General features: G+C 36.4%; 1 protein-coding gene across 1 annotated transcript in view; it reads right to left on the bottom strand.

The window, feature by feature from the left end:
• col7a1l (collagen type VII alpha 1-like) overlaps nucleotides 1-12930 on the bottom strand; it is a 548766-nt gene extending 535836 nt beyond the window's left edge. Inside the window, exon 1 of the mRNA XM_051929632.1 lies at nucleotides 12693-12930. The gene's annotated coding sequence lies outside the window, so the exon portion shown is untranslated. The remainder of the gene's footprint in view (nucleotides 1-12692) is intronic.
• Nucleotides 12931-20437: the final 7507 nt, after the last annotated feature.

The following is a 20437-nucleotide window of genomic DNA, read 5'->3' as shown; positions in this document are numbered from 1 at the left end:
GAGCCCTGCAAAATGCTGACGTGTGTTTCTTGCTTTACACCCAGTGCTGCTGTGATAATCATTGGCTCCCAATAACCTTAAACTGGGGAGATTAAATTTAAATTTCAGCACATGCAGGATTAAAATTATATGAATACAATGTATGTTTAATTCTTTGAGTTGATTACCGCTATGCACAATAACTCCGATCCTCACTAGCTGTTACCAGATGACCAGATGATTCTGCACTAACAGCAGCAGGCTTTTTTTTTGCAAAATAAAGCATATCACTACTTATACACTTATGTCACCCATGCGTAATCCTGGAATTTTTGAAGATGCTGCCCACTTTCATAAAGAGTCTAGAACTGTCCTCTCGACTCCCTTTGATGCAAAACCGGGTGTACCCAATATGTGCACTCACAACACCGATGACACCTGCTCTTCCACACTGTAATTGCCAGAATTAAAAGCACTAAAGTCACAGAAGAAATAAAAGAAACATACCAGTAACCTCACAACATGACAACATTTCAGAACCTACAAAATGCAAATGATGTCATATTCTCTCTGAAAAAGCTTCTTTAAAAATGCTGGAAAGTCTTGAAAAAGACTCAAAAAACACCTGGATAGCTCCTGAAAAAATGTTTAAAAAATGCTTGCAAAAAGCTTTTAAAAAGCTTGAGAAACACTAAACAGACAATAGAAATTTACAACGCTCCAGTGTGAATGGACCCCAACAGTTTTCACTCCACTTGGTCATTAGCTTGGGTGCTAACTTTTTTACTACAATATTGAATTTCATTTTTCAAATTTTGAATATATTTGTTGGAAAGAAGGAAACAAGATGGAATATTCTGTATTATTGTTGTTGACCATGTGGATGTAGTAAACATTTCTAGTGAGATCTAATACAGAAATAGACATTTCTGTGCAAAACTATCACCAAGGGAATTAAACAGTTTGCCCAGTCTCCAATCCTGCAATTTGTCTTAGTGAGATTAAGTGACAGTAGATAACTTTACAAAGTTAACAGGTATGTTTAATCATAGTAGTGCTAGCACCAGTAGTAGTAGTAGTAGTATTGTCATGTGTACAGAATACAGCCTTAGGCCGGGGATATACTTAATGCTACGCAATGTGTGCACTTGAGGACGTTACTGCTACACGTAGTGTAGTGTACTGACTATACTTGCACACATACTTTAAGTAAATCTGGATTCCACCAGGTTGCATTGCGAGATATCATCACTATGAGAAAACAATGTCCAGTTTCACTGTGTTGTGAGTTGAGGGACAAAGATGTTAAAAATGAAATTCTGAGGCTGTTCCGAAGGTCCATGCAGTTAGTATATGAGACCTTTAAATGTATCACATCATTATGGTGTGGAATATGCAACACTTGTATTGCCTATGCAAGAAATAGACAAAGAAAAGCACATTCAGCATTCAAGTTTGATGATTTGCATCACCGCATCGAACTATTCATCAAACATTGAAGCACGCTGATTGATCTTGTTGGAGCTGCAGTGTGGATTGCCTTCACATGTTGATAGTAAACAACAATGCTGACGTCACGTACCAAACCTTGAACATACACGCCACCCATATTTTTGGTGCATGTGCAACTCGTGTTACTTTCTGATGATGTGCTGGGAACGTGTGGCAGACATGATGCATGCACGTAAGCGTACTGAGTGTGAAGCCCTTATTTGCATGACTAGCTGAAATGTCATGTTAGTAACTTTAAGTGTTACAGTTGTGACAGATAGAGGCTTTGTCCACCTCTTGAACCCTCAGGTACCACTCTGAACACCAGGTAAAAGTATAAATATTCTTTATTTTATAAGAATACCGTGCATAAAGCACTCTCCACACCACACTCATAAACACAATAATTCTCTCACTAACCAATCCTCCTCGCCCAGACACTTTTCCACCCTACCTCCCAGCTCAGCTTAGTGTACTGGGCTTCCCAGAGTCCTTTTATACACCCTGACCCGGAGGTGTTCCCGTTCAACAGGCCACAGTTCCTTTTCCCTTCCGGGTCAGGGTAAACAGTCCTTTTCTTCAACCCGGGAGCACGTCGTTTCTTCCTGTCACGTGACCGTGACGTACTCCCGGGTTATAGGGCACATGCGAGCCTACGAGCCCCCCTACAGCGACGCCTGGTGGCCCCCAAGGTATCCAGCAGGGCTGTGTATAAAAACTACATAGTCCATGAGGCCCTGATGGAACTCGGGGCATGTCCACGCTGCTGGGAGAGCTCCTCCTGGCGGCCTGGGGGTGAGGGCCAGAGAAATAAGCCGGCAATCCACCACACAGTGCAATATGATAAGCACCAGTTGTTTGTTTTTTTTATTTTTGAGAAAGTAGATGTGGAGCATTCATGGTTTGTATCACTGCTACTATTCCTGTATGTGTATTGCATTCAAGAATTGTATATAATGCATTCAATGAAAGAGAAAAATATAGCTTTTCCAAAATGTGTATTAAAATAATTATTCAAGAATTTGAGTATTATGTTTACAAATTTTGTTTTACAGAAAACACCTTAAATAAAACAAAAAATGTCACTCTCAGAAATTAAAGGTATTTTAAGAAGGGCAAGCAGATTCTTGTGTAGATTATCAAATACTGACATGTGCTAACATCATATCTAGGTGTTCAGCAGCAAAGCTCTGGAATGTTACCGTTTGTGAGAAATGATCATTTCTGCACCTTTCATTAAGAAGCATTGATTGTGTACTCCCCAGCTTCCTAATGAAAGATTAAATGTACAAACTCAAGATTAATTGTGCTCTAGTTGTCATATTACTGTTCCATACGCCAAACAATGTTTTTGTTTTTATGGTAACAGCCTATGAACTCTGAAAGTCACAAACTGATCTCTTTTTGAATATTTCTAAATGTGATTAAATGCCATGCATTCTTCTGTTACATACTGTATGTTGGAAAAATATACCCTGTAGTTAGAGCTGTAAAGCTGACCTTAAAATAAATGAGTTTGCCACACTAGATCAGTAATGCTGTTGTAAGAATTATATCCATTTCCCCTTAATCAAATATTTAAAAATGTGAAGAATGCAGTTTATCTCCAGCTTGTCATGGCTTATATTTTTATTACTTTTTCTCTACCTTGATTCTTTGGCAGCACATTATTCATAGTGGAAATGGAGCGGAGGCTGCCTTGCAGTGACATTTAGCAAATGTTCATTAAATTACTTTAAAGTATTACGCTGAAAAGCTACCGGTATACCACGAATGTTCATGAAATCAGGAATGCATCATTTCTCACACCTGCAATACACTGGTATCAGTTCATCTGCTTGATAGACAAGCCCTAATTTATTAAACACATCAGTTATTAAGTTTTTGTCCATCTAAACGTTCATTTTCTAATCCACTTTCTCAGCTACAGGATCACTCCATGCAATAACAGGCACTCCCCACACACAGAGCAGTCAAAGTCTGAAATTGAACAAGTGGTCGGATGCATTTCAAATATAAATTGCCATTGCAATGAAGCTAAAATGGAGAAATATAAGAAACTAGCTAATGTATGTTTACATTTATTTGAATCAATTGAATATACTGTATGTATTATTTTGGCCTGTTTAATAATATATTTGATAGTACAAAAACAAGAATATTACCTCATGGATTTTACATAATAAAAAACATTCTGCTGTTTATTGGGACACCTTGTTAAGTTTTCATTTGTGAGTTCTAACCTTAAGGAATGTGTTTTGTACTACTAATTTAGTTTGTGATAAATACTTATATTTTTATCATTTAGTTTTGGGTGCATTGCCTTGCTATATTGTAGCTTCATCATTATGTTATTAGGGTTGCTACCAAGAGGCAGTATGTATCTGTTTTGTCTGTGAACAACATGGTCATACCGAGGCATAAAAAACAGAAATGAAATACGGTCAGACAAAACAGAGATCATAACCATAAGGACAAAGGCACTGATGACAGATACATGGTCTAGGCAAACTCAAAATCAAAACCAAAATATAAGTCATAGCCAAAAGCCTACTATAAACTTCCATATGCAAAAATCTGGACAGTAAATGAAACCAGCATTCTGCCAATGACTTTATTTTGCAAGATTTCTGGGATGCCCTTAGCTGGTCCCCGTTGGCATTTTAGCAAATGAATTGCAAACTAGTAATGGCCATGAAAACAATAAAACGGCATCTCGGTAATTGATTAAAATAAATACTGTAAAATTTCTAACTTCACAAAGCGACTTTCAAGAATGAAACCCACATATTCTCTGACATTAAAACCTTGTTAACCATAGAAACTAATGAATATAAAAAATTGTAATATCCAGGAAAAGTTAAGATTAACAAATTCATGACTGCACCACACCATGGCACTCTTCTTTATACAACCACTCGTCACTCTGTACTGTGTCCAAGATTACAGATTTACACCTCTTGTGCTCGTAATGTTTAAAACGTTTTGGTTACCGTCTCATAGAATTCCATTTCTTGGCTAGTTTGTGGTTTATGCATCTTGGTTCTAATGACAGTTCATCCTTTGATTTATACTTTTTGACAGTCCTTTTTTAGACTTCACTCACTGATTTCGTAATTAGACAATAGCATTAATTCTTGTCACATACATACTTTATCTCCTCGACCATTTAATACCATTCTCATGGTTGTTTATTAACCAGTTGCTCAGTACCATTTTTGCTGTTTCAGAATATTATTAAAGACTCTGATGATCATTTTTTAAAGTCCTGAAACTGAACAAAGCAGAATTCTAGATGATTCTATAGGTCTTATACAATTCTATCAAAATCGATTGAAAATTTTAACATTCTAAAAGTAGAAGGATGCACATGATATATAAAGCTACAGTGGTGCACAGTTTTGGTACACTACTATACTGTATATCAATGCATAAGAACACAAACATAATGTTGATGTCAACAGTATTCACCTTGATGTCAGTTGTCAATGCTTATTTGTTAACATTTGTAAAATATCATTAAGATTAGGGGTCAATTTCCTGGAAGTCTTACAATGGTGAGAAGGGACTTACACCAATGAGAGGAGCTTACTGGCTTTCTCCAAGTAAGTGACACTCGTGGACATATGGGAGGATCAGTGTATTATCAGATCCTCCTCAGGAGGTGGTGAGAAACTTTCAAATGGTCAAACTTATATGGTCTTCATCATGTCAGTAGAGGGTAGATGGAAAATTGCTGTTGATCCACATGCAGTGTTCTTCGAAAAAAAAGACAACAAAAGCAAATATTCTTCAACAGAGAAAATGACACACCACACAACCAAATGAAATATGAAGAAGTATTGGAAATATATTTACAGAGTAAGTAAGGAGGTAATAATGAAAAGTATGGTTTAAAAACATCATATTCACACTCCAGCGATCAACTAATAGTCACACAAGACAACAGTGCACCCTGACATTGTTCTTTTTTTATTGGAGATGTACTACAGATTGGAACTTCCAAAGTGAGCCCTCAGTTACCAGAGCATGCAGTGTCCTTACAGCCTTTTGCAGGCTGTAGGAAAATATTTCATAAAATTCAATTTAAATTATTTATGCAATTGTTGTTAATTTGTAAATTTAATATTTAAATGTTAAATTAACACTTTAAGTGAATAAACAGGGCAAATACTGGCATAAATAAACCTTTAAGAAATACATTAACACCATGAGAGCTAATTAAATGCTGGTAATTTTTCACAGGTGAAAGATTCTCTTTTCTCAACATCTTTCGAGAAACAGACGAAAAGAGTTTGGCAAGAAACTAGTGAGAGGAGTGCAAGTGAAACTCTCATCATTTATTATCAAGAAATAACCCTAAATCAGAAGATCCAAGTATACTACTGTCTTCTACACTACACTCTTAAAAACTATCGTTTTTTAATGGCATTGTATTGTTATTTACAGGGTTGTTTGGTTCCTCATAGCTCTACTGCTTAACAAAGCGCAATTTCTTTCTTGGAAGGTTTCTTTACATGTAAAGTTGGTTCTTTGTGCTTTCAAAAACTTCTAATATGTAGAAAAAAACCTGAAATCTTTAATGTATGGTAGGCTACCTAACAGGATACTGACAGATTAACAAAACCCAAACTGAACCTGTTTTATTGTAAGCAGTAACAGTCCTTTTAAAGTCACAACCCATTAGTAGTTCACAAATCTATTACCATCTGTTCATGGGTATTTATTATATGAAGCCTGTTATAGATCTAAATAAATAAAGGTTCTTTCTGAAACTTTCATGTAGATGGTCTTTTAGGACCCCCTACGGCATCGCTCTGAAGATCCACTCTGTCACCTTTATTTTTAAGAGAGTACTAAGCAATGTACTCCATGTGTCTATGGCTCCATGGATCAGAAAAAGGTTCTATTTGTCTGAAGCTGATTATTAACCATCTTGCCTTGGTTCCCTACATGTTCTTGTTGAAAAACTAATTATTATGTGACATCTGCCATCAACTCCACTAATTCCATTCCTAATTATAAAAACATTACCATGTCACCTCTTAATCTCCATTTGCTGAAATTAAAAAAATTCATCAGCTTTAGTCTTTCTTCGCAGCACATTCTTCTTAGTTCCAGAGCTCTTCTCTAGACTTTCACAGAGCACTATTATGCCTTTTCTCTAATTTGGAGACTAAGATGACACAAAGACTTACAAATATGGCCTCACGAGAGCTTGGGACAACATGACCTCTCTTTGGTTGTACTCTAAGCTGTGTGTTAGAGTATGTCACTATGTTACTTCTGCATTGCTAAGTTATGGAAACTTCATTTCAATGTAATTTTCCTCTTTCTTTCTCTTTATTTTGCTTCACTGCTGCTCATCGCTTCTACCAAGCAGCTTGATTTAAATTAAACTGCTTTATTTAACTTCTTTGCAATTTCAGATGCAGCTCCTGCTTTTAGAATGCAGTTAACAGATCTGATCAGTGCAAGAATTTTGTTAAAGTGAAAGGCCACAAAATACAATTAGTTTTTTTTCATTGTCTTTTAATACACTTTTGTGTAATGTTGAGTGTATATGTAGAGAGATGTGACTGCATCCAAACTGCTTAATTTTATATTTACAGCATTATAGTGAAATTTCAGTTTTCTTTACACAGGTGTGTCTTTTAGTTAAATGTGGCTTAACACAAGTATCAACAGCAATTACCAGCAAAGATGGAAAACATGCTTAGCACATTGAGAATGTAAGGAGTTTTATGTCTGAAAATTTTGTAATTTTAAAATGGTCACCCAGTCCAGTCTAAGGAGATCATTGCTCTTTTATGAACACAAGCAAGGTCATCTTGATCATTAGGAAAGCACTGTTATGTATTTTCAACAAACAACTGGAAAAAAACAATTCAATCTATTTTCAATTTAGAGCACCTTTAAATGTATTGTCTGAATTTACTGGCCCAAGTGGTCTGGCAGCATTTGTCCATGTGACTTGATTTAAAAATTTCATTACTCTTTGCAGGCACCATGTTCTCTTGACACTTACTAACTGCTGTAAGGTTATTGCTTTTCACAGCTGCTGAATGTTTCCTGTTTCGCCTCATTTGAAATTTCAAATTCAAAATCGTTTCTGCAGCGGGAAAGTACTTTTCTTTTTTTCTTTATATTACAACCCTGCATACATCACCATAATGGGGTGGAAGTCCATTCTGTCATTTGAGTTAGCAGGCGTGGAGATTGCAGGCAATCTGCACCTGAATGACTAAATTTTTGGTACAGCACCATATTTGTACTTTGCTACAGTAGTCTTTTTATCAACTCTCTGCTGCTGTATTGTTATGGAGTGCAGATGGATTCCAGAAAGAGTGAATTACTTCACAGGAATAAATAGAACTGAAAAAAACATGGAAACATTGATTGTTTCAATTTTTTTCTTGCTGGCTTTGGTTGTTATCTTATAGTGCAGAAGATGAAGATAATTTTATATACTAAAGCCTCTTGCTGACGTGTTTTACCCCCTTATCGAAGTAAAACGTTTAGGCATCTCGTTGAATTATTCTAATATTAAATAGGGAAAACATGTTTACTCCCACTTTCTCCTACACAAATATATTGAATAAGTTGCCCCCAGTACAATATTAACATTTAATAATTATCAAAGATAACAGAGTGCAATTATCTACTTTTTCTTTTTATTGTGCTGCCATTGCTTAATGCATTAGGTCTTTTTATTACTGTACTAAGTTACAGTGCACATCTAATAGGCACAGAAAGCTAATTCAAATGGTAATGTTTTTGGCTGATGCTTGCTTAACAAACTCTGCTAATGCATTTTAAATTTGAAGTGAATAAAAGATACAGGTGATGTCTATTTACTGTTAGATTAGTTGTACATTATAAATAATAAATAAATGACTACCTTAACAATAAGCTATACAGAGGTTATGTAATAGGAAAATTAATTCACTGGTGTATTAGATAAAGTTTAAAACATTTTAGAGGATTTATTTTATATTTTTATTGTTTTAGATTGCTTTCTTCTATATTCTGACAGCCCAGTAGTGTAGTAGTTGGCACTGTTGCCTCATAAATCCATTTCAAGTCATGGTCCAGTCACTGCCTACCTGGTGTCTGCAGGTATCACCCCGTGTCTATGTGGGCCTTTTCTCTGGGTACCCAGCTTTTCTCCTTGCATTCTAAAGACTTGTTACTCAAGTTAACTGGTGACTAAACTGTGGGCATGAAATGCCCCCCACCCCCCTTTTCAAAGTTGGTTCATGTCTTGCACCTCATGCTGCTGGCATATACCTCTTAATAGAGTTAAACGATATTAATGGGTTAACTTAAGCAGGGATTAGTGCTACACTTTGAAGCGTAAGCAACCTCAGAGCTTGTAAGAGTATCTGAGACTTGACTTAAAATTGGGGATGGAGGTTTTAATGATTGTGATTAGAGTTTAAAGTCCAATTCCTAGGAGAAACTAAATTGATCCTAGAGTTTGTAAGGGAGGCTGGGACAATACCATAAAATTGCAAGGAGGGAATTGGGAGGTTTTTGACAGCATTTTGTGGGGCTTCATGCACACCACATGTAGGGGAGCCACCCCGTCTGATCATCAAGGACTAGACTGTAATAAACTTTTTATTATTATAACACTTCATTTTTGTATTTTTTGTAAGAAGATATCATTATTTTATTAAAATATTTTTTCTGCAGTGTCAATGATTATGGTCCATATTGTTGGTGGTTCCCAGCAAGTGACGAGCAGGAAGTGACATTAGTTTCCCATAACTATAAAAGGTGGCATTGTGCAGTTAGCATCCTATTTTTGACTTGAAAAAATGTAAAAATAATCTATGAAAAGCAAACTTTTGCTTACCACAACCCTTACGTTATTTTCACCAGTTATCTTGTTCAGATTGACAGTCATAAATCTTCTCAGGTTCTGACCTTGCCTGCCTGTTTACTGACAAATTCTGCCCTTTCCTCTCCACTTAAGTTAATGTTCTGGTCCTGTAATTGTCTCCTGCAGTGAAGGGGCTGTCATGATCATTAGACACACTCAGTATATCAGGCTTTGTGTGATAGATAGATAGATAGATAGATAGATAGATAGATAGATAGATAGATAGATAGATAGATAGATAGATAGATAGATAGATAGATAGATCTCTCAGAATTCACATTTCTTGTTCCACCTGAATCAGGAAAAAATTTAGCAGACAACCAAATATAAATATATATATTTTTTTTTAATTTCGAGAAATAGTTTGTCTGTAAAAATTAGTGGAAACCAACGTTAATGACTATTCAGTACATTCTAGATCAGGGGCTCTCAAGTTCTGTCCTGGGGGACCCCTGAGGCCAAAGGTTTTTGTTCCAATCAGTTTCACTGTTAGTGAATCATTTTTACCTTTAATTGATGTCATTGTTTATTTATCTTTGACCCTTTACAATTTAATTTAATTCAGTTTTTTTTATTATTATTATTATTTAGTGCTCTTCACTAAATGCAGGTGCATATCACTGTGACAAGTTTTCTGGTAAAATGCAATTACAGGCTTTAAAAATCACTAAATGCAGACTTATTACACATAAAGACACAGATTTGTTTAAACTGACAGGTGAACAAAATAGTCTGAAACTGATGAACATAAATGGAGCCCAGCAATATCCATCCTTTAATTAATTGTTCACCTATTGCTTCTCATATTTTGAATTCAGAAAAGCCCATTGGTGTTGGTTTTATATTTATTAATAAATATTTGTATTATTTTCCATATCATTAGATGCTTAACTCTGTCATTTTTCTTTTTAGTTATTTTTTTCTGTGGAGTGTGCTCTCTTAATTGCATTTGAATACTGACAATTACTCACAAGCATAGTAGACCCCAGGGCAAGCTATACTTACTGCTAAAGTGCAGCTATTTCAGTGTTAGCCACTTGTATGCTTATTAATAAATAATAGCATAAATAACTAGAATATTTTCATTTCATTCTAACTCACTTAGTCCTGAACAGGGTCGTGGGAGGTGCCAGTTAGCATAGGGCACAAGGCAGGAACTTTTTCTGGACAGGCCACCAGTCCATTGCAGGTCAGACACAAACACAAACACACGAGGGCCAGTTTAGTATTGCCAGTCCACCTAACTTGCATATCCTTGAAATGTGGAAGGAAATCCATGCAGACACAGGGAGAACATGCAAACTCCACACAGGGACGACACAGAATGCAAGTTCTGAATCTCCTTACTGCAAGGCGCTACCATTGCGCCACCGTGCCACATAACTAGAATATAAAAATATAGAAATCTCAAACAAGACATAAAGTTTTTCCTCTTTTTCCTCACACTCTATCCAATCCTCAGGCTTACTTCTTTTATTGTATCGGTAGAACTCTGCCCTTGTGTTGAATTGGTTTTGTTTTCACGGTTTAGGTGACCTGACTTTTTAAATGACATACTCTGTGTAACTTTAATTAAATTTCGATTCAGTCATTAAATTAAAGTATGCTGCATGTGTGTTTTGACACACAGAGCATCAGAATATCCAGTATAATTTACTACTGATAAAATGTGTACAGTAGGTTACCTTTTTAACAGCACACTTATAATTTTAAAAGCATAAAACCTGATATAAGTGACATTATGTATTATTTCTAATACGTGTTTATTGGCTGTGATGAGGTTGTTTAAGTCTGCTATGTAAGATCTTCAGTTTAATTAGGGGAAGTGGAATGTCAAACCTCAGGCTATATTTTGTTTAAACTGTAGGACTCCATAATAAATGAAATTCCATCTATAAGTGTTCTATGGCAGCTTGCTTGGATAGCCCCTAATTATAATACATATTTAGGGCTGTCAGTTGTAACACGAAAGTAAGATATTTGGGTTAAGCACTGTACATTACTTGAGGTAATGCTGAGATCAAACCATGGTAAGTGTTTAAAAAAAACACTAGAGGCCACAAAACAACTTTCATAATAAATAAAATATAATTTTCTCGTTTTTTCCTCTTTTTAGAACGAAAGGCTTTTTTTGTTCAGCTATAATGTACACCTCCTCATTTTTTCAATTTTCTTTATTAACTCTATTTAGAGGTCATGTTAAGTTACTCAAGAAGGATGCATTTATTTACAAAAAAAATCTGTTTTAACATGATTTGTGGGCTCCTTGTGTGACAGCTCTTTAAGCTATATATTTGAGTTGCTAGGTAGCAGAATGTTTTTTCAAAATCATTCTGACAGGTTTATCTGCTGTTAGAAATGCAATCTGCTTACAGACAAACGGCATCTGGCAACATGCTGTAAAACATGCACAGCTATAAAGGGTGTTCGACATATTCAGAAGAATATACTGTTTAGCACATTTACAATTTGTTATTAGATTTAATCCATCTTCATTATAAAATAATAATAATAATAATAATAATGATAATAGGCACTGGCCTCTCATTACCCTGACCTGACTAAGCAGATTAGGAAATGGATAGATAAAAACAGTCATATCCAACAAATTTGAATTAGTGGGTTCAGAGAAATAGATGGGTGAAAAGATAATAAAAATAATAATAATAATAATAATAATGTATTATTATTATTATTAGAATATTTCAATACTATCTTTAACTAAATGAGCCTTTCAGAAAATTGGATGCATGACTATCATGATTATAATGCAGTTTTGACGTGATAAAAAATGGATTTCAGGGTACTGCTACTAAAAATGTATTTTTTAACAGTATTAATGATAAATTATCCATTCATAATAATTACTCCATCTGTTATTTTCATCTTTTAAATAACTTCTGTATTTCAGTCAAGAGCTGGAGCCTGTCATAGATGCAAAGGGTAAAGAAAGGATGCCATCCCTATGTTAGGAAGAAAAACAAGTCCATGCAAGGCCATGTTGATGATGCTAATCAATCTTGCATTGTGTCTTTAAAATATGGACAGTAACATTAATCAGATGCATTATTCTTATTAGTGGTAGTAGTTGTATTAGTAATAACCACAGTAACATTTTAACACACAAGTATAGAAATCAAAGAAAATGTGCCTAAAAATGTTTTAAAACAAAAATCCTGGGAATATTTTAAAATAAGCTTTAGTTCAGTAGATGTCATATTCCAAAATGCAAATTAGAAGAGAATGTGAATTATTTGTCCACAAATGTAGAATGTATTTTGAAACAAAGAATAAGCTTAGTGGTGGATTTTAATCCACCTATAAGATATCTTACCTCTAAAAGATAATTGTCACAGACATGCTGTTATGTCTCCAGTAAGTCCATTAAAAGCTGGGGGTAAACCTTTCTCCTTAAAAATAAAGCACATGTAAAACAAAGCTGTGCCTATTTAAAAAAGAAAATCCCTTGTTTACTGTTTTAGGTATCCTTGAATGTCTGGAGAAGGCAGATTTGGCACCCAAAGAGAGTCGGTTGGTGAAAGAATTAAAAAGGTGGACTCGCATGGAGTGGAAGTTTCTGGCTCCCCAAAAGCTGTAAACTTTTTTTTTGTAGGAGGAGCCACTGCAGCTGCTTCCATCTCCAATAGTGATTTTTTTTTTTGGGTTGTCTTAGCCCATGATATATGTCTTGTCTTTCGAGACCTCTTTTAGCTTTCTGAAACAGGAATGTGGATATCCCTCTGAGGCAAACACTTACAACAAGGGAATTGTGAAAGCAACAAAACGTTTCAAATGCAGATGTCCTGAATAGTGCCAGCTGGAGGACAAGGTGTTATGATAGAAGTAAGGGCGCTTAATTTTAAATTATATTTTGTCGTACATGCATAAAGCTTTAGCAAATGAGTCGTGATGTTATTTCAAGTTGTAAGCATCTTGTAAAGCAAAAACAGAAGCTGAAATATTATAATGTTATAAATCCTGAAACTGAGTACTTTCAAACATAACAGTCTCTAACTCCCTTAATCCATTTCAGGGCTGCAAAGGACCAATATCTATCCTGACAACATTGGAGAATCTTGTCCAAGGCAACGGTCCATCACAGGACAGACAGAATTAAAAAAATAATTGTTCATTTGCTCTCATATCATTATTCTTCTCTATTGCATTTTGCACCCTTTTTCATCCTTGGTCAGAACAACTTTTGAGATGACACTGCATCTTTATCTTTGTTTTACTGACCTATCTGCAATTTTTCTTGCAAGTCTACACAGTGAGACTTTTCACTTGTTGTGCTTTACATATTTTTCTCAGCAGTTTTGTAAGATTTCTGTGATGGTATTCACCGTGAAAAGCATAATAATAAATAATGATTGACATGCCAACATCTAAGTTGCAAAGTGTTAATATAAAAATGTTATATTTTATTTAACACTATTTCCAAAACTCATTAAAAATCCATCCATAAGATTTATGAATCCCATATTTCAGTTGAGGTTTTGTCGGTAGTTGTACCCGATCATGCCAGTACAATACCCACACATACTCACACCTGATCAAATTAAAGTTGCCAATCTTTCATGAAGATGTTTAGAAAGTTGGAAGAAAGTAGATTACCTGGACAAGAAAAGTATGGACCATGGCAGAATGTGCAAACTGGACAGCTCAGCTGAGGTGCTGTAGCAATGATAAGAAGTGTGCTGCATCTCTCATTAAAAATACCTACTGTTCCTCACATATTCTAACCACTTAACTCAGTACCAGGACATGGTGATAGAGAACAAGCCTATTTATGGTAAATGATGAGGGTAATACATTTCAAATCCAGGAAAATAATAATATATAAAAACATCCTTGACTTTAATTTGATTTATCCTTTGCTGAGCAATCCATTCCATTCTGGATATTTTAACTGTGGTAACTGTCAGGGGCCAATCTCAATCCCTAAACATCTGGATTACAGAGGCCCTCAGAAGCAGCTCCTTTATGATGTGAGCAATAGGATTTTGCTATGCTCGTGCATACAAGGACTGCCTTTAACATTGGAAGCGGCCCACTTCGTGGTGACATCAGCTGAGTTCTCCCTCACTTTCACTGTACTCCACCTGTCCACAGTACAAATCCTAACAACTGCGCTAAGTCTTTTGTTATGGAATCATACCATGATCCATCCGAATTTAGACATTAACATTGTAGTATCTGCCAGAGGCAAGCAATAGTTTGCCACCTGCAAAGTGTGGATTACAAAGGCCTTCAGAAGCAACCCCTGTGTGCCAAGAGGTTTAGGAGTGCCCCTGCACTTGTGCATGACAGGACTTCCTCTAACCATTTCAAATGGAGTGCTTCTGGTGATGTCAGCTAAACTCTCTTTCACTCAGGCTTCACCTTTTGCACAGCATCACCACTACTCTAAGTCATAAAAAACAATAAACATAAAAAATAAGGAAACCAACCCCTCATGGGGCATACTCAGACAAACACATAAATATTTCAATAATATCAAATGTGTTGCAGTCGTGAATTATCTGCAAATTAAACATCTGATGCAAAAATATTTCATTGTTCAAAAAGAAGTAAAACCAGATAAGGCAGTTAATATACAGTTGGACTATAAAACTATTCATGAGGGTAAATCAAAAAGGCTAAGAACTTGTAACTTACTGAAGTCTCTATTTGCGGTAGGTCTTGGTGGAGGGAAACATGAATGATGTCTCAGAATTAAACGAACTGTTTAAATTTTTATTAGAGAAAAAAATGGAAGTGCAAAACATAACAGAGTCTATTCCCCAATGGCAAGTACTAAGCCCACCACTAGCTGTGTCTTCACTTTAGTGATGGGTTTGCTACAACTTCTGTTCTAGAAAATCTACAACCACCCAGTCGACAAATGTCGAAGTATCAGCCTGGTCACAAATTTGTCTGATATTCATGAGCTACCAACTTAGTTGGTCTTAAAATTTCCAACTTCTGTTACATCCAGTAAGGCATGCAGCTTTATGGCTGATTGATACAAGAGATAACAGTGCGTGGCTGTAACAGAGAAAAGTGAAAGAAGTGATTTTGACATTTTTGTCATAATCTAACAAAGTAGACATTCACTCATGTATTCAGAGACTGGGATACACAAATTACAAGGAATGTCAAAACTGGAATCTGCTGTTGTATAAGGCTAGTGGTCAAAATTATAATGAGTGTCACTTGGGCATTGGCACCTTGTTGTGGGCAGGTGTCCTATACATATCATCAAAAGGTAGGCAGTCAATTTATCTTCAGCATTTGTAAGTGGGTTTAAATTTGCATTAACTGTAACCATTCAGACTAAACGTGAACTTTAATTGTTTAAATGTTTTTTTGTAATGAATGCATATGTTAATGTCATAAAAACACCATTTGGCCCACTCGTGCCAAATCTAAGCCCACCCTTTAATGAAATCTTGGTGCCGCAACTGTACAAAGTGCTTTTTGATGAAAGGAAGAGGAGATGGAGGAGGAGGAGGGGGAGAGTCTATAAACAACTGCAGCACCCTTGGAAGCTTTCACCTACCAGCTCTGGATAAAAGTCACCAGGAGTTTTGGCATACAAAGAAATTGATTTCAATGCCTGTAATCCCTACCAATTGTAATTAATATAGATAATTTATTCTGTTTCTCTGCGGTGGGTTGGCACCCTGCCCGGGATTGGTTCCTGCCTTGTGCCCTGTGTTGGCTGGGATTGGCTCCAGCAGACCCCCGTGACCCTGGGTTCGGATTCAGCGGGTTGGAAAATGGATGGATGGATGGATGGATATTCTGTTTCTGCTGTACTGAAGGAAACCCGTTATCTCTACTTTCTGCTGAGACTAAACATTGTATGTGTTAGTGAGGCCAGATGTGATTAACACAACTAGCTGTCCTGGTGGGGCTTTCAAGCATGTTGTCATGGTCGAATCAAGAATGGGTCACCTCCAAGGAAAAAAATCTATTCAACAGTGGTCCAGTTGTTAGAAACTGAACCATATTTTTTTTTCCTTTTTTCCATAATGCACCTCATTTCAGATTCCTCCTAACTCATGTGATGTTTACCTTACTGCATGCCCTACAAGCCACCCTTTACACTTGTTTTACACTTCACTGCACATCATTTATCCAGAACACCATGCACTTTGTGTGTTCCTAGTGATTGTTACACCTTTGATATTCCAGAGCCATTTAAATGCTCAAGGCATCACAACCCTTTGAGCTCTAATGTCATCTAATCACATAGCACTTTGTACCCACAAAGTTTTTTACATTCCATTTGTTTGCAGTCATGAAACATTCAGATACAATACCCATCCCATGTCATATAAAATGCATCAGTGGAAAGGCATATCTGTGGTGGGTTGGCACCCTGCCCGGGTTTGGTTCCTGCCTTGTGCCCTGTGTTGGCTGGGATTGGCTCCAGCAGACCCCCGTGACCCTGTGTTCAGATTCAGCGGGTTGGATAATGGATGGATGGAAAGGCATATGATAAGTTCACCAGCTCCAATATGATAAAGTATGAATGTGTTTTTATTTTCTTAATCTGAACCCCTTTTAGATGACAACTAAAAAAGGCAGAAAAACTCACAGAAGAGCAAGGTGCAAAATACAAGGGTGTCAAAGTCAAAATAACTCTTTGGACCTCCAGAAGTCTTAAAATCAAAATTGTAAGGGTCGCCTGAAAATACAATTTAAAAACATGTCATAGTATTATAAATCACAGATTACTGGGTTTAAAAATATCGTAGCAGTCAGTGGACAGCTCTTCACTTGCGGGAGTGGAAAGCAGCTTCACAGGCTTGAGGGGTTCTGGATGCTTGGTTAGGAGCAGTTTGTCTTGTTGGGAAGGGAATGCAACTTTTGAGAAACCTCAGGAGGATTCAACAAAAAGAGCTGAGGCTTTCAGAGAAAATGTATACAGTAAGTGCTTGCCTTGGTCATAGTGATCCCGAAAAGTGCAGCAGAAAGTGACAGAGACGGCTGATACTGTGATGCCGATAGTGTTATTGTTGCAAGGGAATACTGCTCAGTTCTCAGGATGACCTACTTCTATCTTCCATGCTCTTAATTAACTTGACCTGCAGCGCTGATCTGTATCAGGGTGACTAAATTGGTCAATGTCATACAATTCCCATAATTCATAAGATAAAATAGACATTTTAGCATTGCACACAGTTCTTAATTGTATATGTGCAATGGAAATTAGTTGTTTTACATGTACATGTTTTGCATGATATAAAGATGGCATAGTTTTTCTTAGCATTTTGAATATTCATGTATGAAGGAATTTGTCTTCTCATACATATTCTAACTGATGCCATTCTCTATAGCTAATTTCCATAGTACTACAATATTTTAGTTTTCTGCCGACATTGACGCACCAATGGGACCCTGTGATTACCACTGGGTATTTCTCATTATGCTTAAAAGCCACTGATCATATAAAAGTGGTATGTGTTTCTAAATGCTCTGCCTTCCCAGATTGAGCTTATAGCCTAAAAATGTCAGTGTTAACCAACAATCAATTTGCTAGATCCATCCATCCATTATCCAACCCGTCATATCCTAACTACAGGGTCACGGGGTTCTGCTGAAGCCAATCACAGCCAACATAGGGCGCAAGGCAGGAAACAAACCCTGGGCAGGGTGCCAGCCCACCACAGAATTTGCTATATTTATGAAGTAAATTATATTAGAGGTGGAGAGTCATCATTATTGTATCAACGTTAACCGAAGTTAGCGAAAAACAAGGAATACTACATAAGCTGAGTAAAAGAGCACTGGAATCATGGGGTAGAAGGTTCCTTTCTTCAGACTGGCCAACCCAACACTGACTCAGTCTTAGAATAGCTAATAGAGGGAATGCAACTTGTTGTCCAAGGTCTCCAGAACTCTGACAGTGTCTGGCTTCTCTGACTCCTTTCCTACACTCTGGCTGTGGTTCTACAATTAACTGATGGACAGATACTGTTGTTTTTCATTTATGTGAATTAGTTTCTACTTTGTTTTTGGTGTATTTTAACAAATCTGTTTCCTTATATGTGATAGTTCTGTATTTAGTGAGTGATATTATGTCTTCTTGCATTTTGCTTAGAGAGTTGTCGTGCCACTCTGCGCCTGCACTTGGTGAGGAGCGCTGGGCAAGAACAAAGTAGTTTGTGCTATTACATTGTATTACCTGAGGTGTCAGTGATAGATTGGCCATCTAGCTCTGTGAAGAGGATTACTTGTGTTGTGTTTTATGTGTTTGTGTTTACCCCATTTCTTGGCACCCAATGCATGCCCAACCAACCACTCTCTGAAGTTCCTTTCCCAAGATTACTTCCATTTGTTTCCCCTACAAGGTTTTTTGGTGGGGGGGATTCTTGTCTTCTTAGAGAGTCAAGACTAGGGGGTGCTGTCCAAAAACAGGGCATTCATTTTGTGGTTTTGGGCTATATAAGAAATAAATTGTTGTTGTTGCTATTGAGGCAAAAACATGAATTTGCACAAGAGGGGATAAGGTCTTAATTGTTATAAACCAATGGGCATAATCTATCAATTCTGTGAGCCCAACTAGCTCAGTTAATAACTGTGGTTTTAAAACATGTTGCTTCAACCTACGGGATAAATTTAAAGAAATAAATTGAGTGCAATATTTATATGGCCATTCAGTCAATATAATCCCAAGTACTGATTATGATGGTAGAAATAATATGTACAGTAATAGGTTTACTCCTTAGACGCCAAGGAAGAGTGGCTTTTCAGGATCAAAAAATAAATAATTAAATAATATCAATAAATACTTGATCAAAATGATAATTCACTAGAATTTGCAACACTTAACTGAAATATACATAGTTACAACTACAATTCCCACATAAGTGTCTGCCCAGTCACTGACAGCGTTTTGTGTGCAGATACTGCTGTTTAGACCATTAAGGCCAGTGCCAGTAGATCATACTGTAATGTACAGTATGTGTCTAGGTAATGCAGAGGGAAGCTCGGAATGTGGTATATTGGTGAACAACAGTGTGCCAACCTAAATCTATAAAGAACTGCAATAATGGCAGGTGTTTTTATGAAAGATGATTTATGAAGATTAAATCACCACCAAAAAAACATCCAGCTAATAGCTGTCCTGTGGTTTAAAACAAAATATCCATTATAGGGGGTGATTGAGGTTGGCAGGATTTGCACAGAGTGGCATATAGATGGCTTCCAGTCAGCTAACAGCTGAATATTACAATGATATTGAAAGATAAGCATATCAGATCACACTCACAGCTTATTGTATTGTATATTTTCAATGGTTAGGTAAACCAGGCAACAACTGCATTGAGGTAAGCAGTCATAAAAAAGCAAGAAGGTGTAGTTTTCACGGAATTAAACAGATAAATACTGGAAACCAGAGTACTACAATTTCTTGGCCTAATATTGCATCTGAGGAGATAATCTGTAATCCGTAGACACATCTTGTTAAGGGTCAGTAATGGCAGTGAACGTTAAACGAGGTGAGGTATGCTTTCAAAGAACATGGTTGGGCTTTGCATATAAGTGGAGAAGCATAGCTCTATTGTCAAGAGAAGTTATCTGAAACTTTTAACCTATCAGTAGTATACCCTCACTGCTGAAAAAAGTTTTCAAAAGGATAATCCTTCTTGCCATAAAGCTAGGAAATCCCAGGAATAGCTCGAAAAATGTGTCATTGAATTCAGCTTCCCTAGTCTTTAGATTTCATTCCAGTACAGAGACCTGTGTTATGACTTTGAGATCCACCATTTGATAATATGTAAAGGAATATTCTGAACTCATAGACCAGAAAACCATGTAGTAAATTTTCAGAACATCATTGAGTTCATGACTCAAGAAATTCAAGTTTTTCAGAGAGCAAATGGAGCTCCTAAATCACTGTTAAGCAGACAAGTCTAATAAAATGGTCATTCTGTATAAATTTTGTAATTCTACTTTTTTGTTTAACCGTTTATAGAAAAAGTCTGGGTACAAAAAACAAAATGAATTACTGAAATGGTAGGGAAGAATCTACAACCATAGGCGTAGCGGGCAGAAGTTAATCAAGGCAAGGCACCTGAAATCATTCTG

Source organism: Erpetoichthys calabaricus, chromosome 1 (assembly GCF_900747795.2).
Source record: "Erpetoichthys calabaricus chromosome 1, fErpCal1.3, whole genome shotgun sequence".
Taxonomy (NCBI): Eukaryota; Metazoa; Chordata; class Cladistia; order Polypteriformes; family Polypteridae; genus Erpetoichthys; species Erpetoichthys calabaricus.
This window is presented reverse-complemented; position numbering and strand designations above follow the sequence as displayed.